The following is a 4,740-nucleotide window of genomic DNA, read 5'->3' on the forward strand; positions in this document are numbered from 1 at the left end:
TGTGAGGTGGAATCTCAGGGTTGTTTTAATTTGCATTTCCTAAGGATGTTGAATATTTCTTTAGGAACTTCTCAGCCATTCGATATTCCTCAGCTGAGAATTCTTTGTTTAGCTCTGTACCCCATTTTTAATAGGGTTATTTGATTCTCTGGAGTCTAACTTTTTGAGTTCTTTGTATATGTTGGATATTAGCCCTCTATCTGCTTGTAAACTGATATTAATGTCGTCTTCCTTAAGGTGTTGATTTTTGTTGTTGTTGTTGTTTACTTTTGTTTGTTTGTTTAGTTTTGTTTGATCAGAATATCTTATCACAGCAACAGAAGTGAAACAGAACACTGCTTTTATTAAAAATGCCGGAGTCTCTATCTTTTTATATGATGTTTATTTAGCATTACATATTGAGATTCAAACAATTTTAAACCGATGCTGAGAGGTAGGTGTAGAGACAGGAAGTCTCTCTGACCACTCAGTTTTTTGCAGTCTCCTATTAGTAAAATGTGAGCCTAAAGATCTAAAAGTTGTCTCCGAATTTCAATCTTTTGTTCTGATTTTTCTTGATTCCATGAGGAAGCCACCCCCATTCCTTGGCCATGGGATCCTGAGGCACCTACAAATGGTCCAAAATGGGATTCAATCCTAATCATAGAAGGCTAAGGCAGAAACCACAACTTACTCAAGCATAACTGGATGTTTACCCTGATGTTTCCAGAACTAGTCCTGAGCTGATGAATCCACAATAACTCTCATTATTGGTCAGGTAAGTGTAGATAGGTCAAATAAAAGATTCTTGGGCTATACTCAGAGCATCCAGTCACGTATACAAGCTTCTGTAAGATTTCTTGGGACAACTGATCCTACTTGGTTTTGTGCTAACTGTAAAATATATTGACTGTATAAGCAACAGGTATATACATAATTATAATTCTAGAGAAAAATAAGGTTCAGAGAGCATGGTTATTTCAATTTTTCTTTTTAAGTAAGCATTCAGAATATCACTTGTGATGGTCTAGTTTCAAAAGGAAAAAAAATTTGATTTGAAGGAGCTTCTTCATGTAATTTTTAAAAACTGAACTTTAAGAATCATTTGTAATCAAATTAATAGTGAAAGCATGTTTTAATATTACATACAGAAAATACCCAGCATTTCTACTTATATCAATGTAATAAAATAATATTAATTATTAACTAAACCATAGGAGTAACTTAACAGTGTAATTTAGCATAAGGGTCCTGAAATTAGGATGTGATACAGAATCCAGGTTTATCATTTATTACCTTTTAAACTTATACAGTTACCGTGACTCTACTCATGAAGAAAGTAGAACAAACTTATGAGTTCATGTATATGATGTTCTCAGGAGAACAACCGCCTTGTTGTTAATCATTAGTAGGTTTAGAAACAGGATAATATACAGTTGAGTAACTTTGCAAGTATCTGTTTATTCTTTATATTCTGGTTCTAATCCTTTAGAAATTTGATTGTTTGAAAATTATAAAGCTGTATCAACTTGGATATTCAGCTATTTCTATAATCAAAAAAGAATACCCATTTCAAAGCTCTCTGAAAGTCACATAGTGCAAGTGAGCACATAATTTATATTTAAAATTTCAAATAAGAAAGGAATGTAAAATGTATCCTATCTTTCCAATTTGATAATGACACTGAGTCTATAATGCATATTATGAACCTGACTCTTGGATACTACTAATTTTTATTGCCATAAACAACCTATAATGCAAAAACATCAATAATAGTAAATATTTTAGGAGTAACATCAGTTGTGTTTCTAAGATTAAAAATAATTCATGTATTATGAGACTGACACAATATCAAAGTTATGTTCTAATAATATATTTAAAATTAGACAGGTAGGATCATTAAATTATAGCATGAGTCTGGGCATGAAAACCAGGCGATACAGAAACACATAAGGCAAAGGAAATTTTTTGAAGGTTTGATAGAGAAGAATACCTACACATCAACTTGACTTACAGATAAGTGAAAAGGAGTTTCAGTAACTAAAATAATGTTCTAATTAACTTATTGCAAAAAGTTGGCTAGCAAGTTCAAAAATAAGAATACTGAAGTCAATGAAGTACCATGGATAACACTTTGTCTTGTTTATCTCCTAACATATATTTTTCTGACCACTAGTATGTTTGTGGTTTCAATGTTTCTTAGGTAGAAGTAAATAATTTTCTACATGATCATTCATCTACTACTATTAACAGATGATCCCACATATTGTTACTGCTGTGTCATAGGCATTTGTACATGGTCATTGGGATTTCTTTTAAGCACTGTAGCTAAAATGCATTTATTCATTTATTTGTTTAATGTCCTTTAATCCTACCTACTGCCCCCTCTCAGTCTCACAATCCTTCCCCCATCTTCCTTCTCCTTCTTCTCTGAGCAAGTGGGGGTGTGGCATCCCCTTACCCTGGTGGTCAGATTTCTGCAAGGCTAGGCTGTCTTCTCACACTGAGTCCAGACAAGGCACATTAGCTAGAAAAACATCCTGTAGCCAAGCAAGAATCCCAGTGGGACACCAACTCTCAAAACTTTTGACCCAAAATCTATCCTTTCTACAAGAAAACCAGGAATGAGGGTTTGAGCGGAGAATGAAGGAATGGCCAAGAAATAAGAGGCACAACTTCAGACCTATCCCATGGGCAAGCACTAATCCCTGAAACTATTAATGATATTTATTTTGTAGAAGTCAGAAGAGTAAAGAAAGGAAGAAAAACATTTCCTCTATTGAGTCCCTCATAGATTGCTTTCCTTATTGGAAATGTTTACTCCTCTTATGCCATAAGCTTTATACATTCTTCAATTTTTCAATAAATATCACATTGTTTTCAATGGAAGATAATAGAATTTCCAATCCACATAAACCTGCATCTTTTGTAATTACATGTCTTCCTTATTTTTATCATACATTGTCTATAGAAAAACAGAAATTCATAGTGATGATAAATACATAAATATAAAGCAACATTAATAAATAAATATAAAGCATGAGAGTTGTCTGTGTGGTTGAGAACAAAGAGTTCAGGGAATCCCATTAGAATGAAAAGTCTCCAGAACTCATTACAGGTATCAGCTATTTTTGAATCTGAGTGGTGACTTTACAAAGGCAGTGCAATTCTATCATTATAGCTGATTTTTTTATGCAGCAAAAATATCTGCTATACATTTAAAGGTACGATAATTTATCCAGCACAAAAGGTATTCCCTGTATTAACAAATAAGAAATTTCAAACATAGAAATTATTTTTGATCCTTTTATGGTAAGCATCCATGAAGAGGAAACTGAGACATTTGACAGTTGGTATGTCTGTCTACAATAAGTCTGATGTCCATCCTTCAACCTTTATCCTCATTGGCATTCCTGGGTTGGAGGCAGCACACATGTGGATCTCTATTCCCTTTTGCATGGTCTATATTTTAGCATTGGTGGGAAACAGCTCACTTCTGTTTATCATCAAGACAGACTCCAGCCTCCATGAGCCAATGTACCTCTTCCTCTGCATGTTGGCAGTGGCCGACCTCGTGGTATGCACTACAGCTGTTCCCAAACTTCTCAGTGTCTTCTGGTTTCATGATGGAGAGATTCTGCTTTGAAGCTTGCCTCACTCAGATCTTCCTAATTCACTCTTGCTCGACCATGGAGTCTGGCTTTTCTTGGCCATGGCTTTTGGACCGTTATATAGCCATTTGTAACCCATTAAGACACTCAGCTATTTTGACACCCTCTAACTGGAGGGATAGGTCTAGCCCTGTTGTCCTTCGGGAATAGCCCTTCAGTCCTCACCCTTTCTTGCCTACGTTGGCTTCCCTATTGCAAGACTAATATAATTTCCCATACCTACTGTGAGTTCATGGCCTCATCAAGATTGCCCTGTGCTGAGACAAAACATCCAGAGCTTACAGCCTCATTGTGGCCTTCCCCACTGGTGGGGTGGACTTCATACTGATCATTTGCTCTTATGTTTCTCATACTCAACACAGTCTTCCATCTTCCTTCCAAGGATGCCAGACTCAAAACTCTGGGCACCTGTGGTTCACATGTCTGTGTCATCTTAGTGTCCTATACCCCAGCCTTCTTCTCCTTCCTCACCCATAGGTTTGGGCTGAAAGTGGCTCTCCCCAAGTACATATATTTGTGGCCAACATCTATCTTCTTGTGCCAACGGTGAACCCCATTATTTATGGTGTGAGGAGGACAAAGAAAATACGTAAACAGATTCCTCAAGATGTTCAGATTTTCAAAGCTCAAAAACTGAATTCATTTTGTTGCTGAGTGAAATCTCAGTACATTTTTTTTAGCCTAATCTAGGACTTTAGTTTATTTTCTTCATTTTTTAAATATTTTTATGATTTAAATATGTTTTCAGTTGAAACTGTCTTAAAGAACATAATTGTTTGTTAGGAAGAAGTAAAATTGCAGTTTTTCCTGTGGACTTCATACCTGTTTCCCAAATAAGAAAGGATTATTCTATAATGATGCTCTCACTACTCTCCTATAAATAATTATTTGAATTTCATTACTATGATTGCAATACACAGTATTTAAGTGGTTCATTTATCATAATGCCTGCATCCTTGCTGTATGAAATGTGTTTATATTTGTGTAGAAATTGGGTTTATTGACAAGCAGAAAACTATAAAGACATCTTATACCAAGTGTACTTTTCATTGGCTATTTTGCAACATTCTGTAGCTTTACATAGCCTGTT

General features: G+C 35.2%; 1 pseudogene; it reads left to right on the top strand.

Annotated features, from left to right (window-relative positions):
- Positions 1-3,301: 3,301 nt before the first annotated feature.
- LOC116894079 lies at positions 3,302-4,287 on the top strand (annotated as a pseudogene).
- The last annotated feature ends 453 nt before the right edge of the window (positions 4,288-4,740 follow it).

The sequence above is a fragment of the Rattus rattus genome, chromosome 2 (genome assembly GCF_011064425.1).
Source record: "Rattus rattus isolate New Zealand chromosome 2, Rrattus_CSIRO_v1, whole genome shotgun sequence".
NCBI lineage: Eukaryota > Metazoa > Chordata > Mammalia > Rodentia > Muridae > Rattus > Rattus rattus.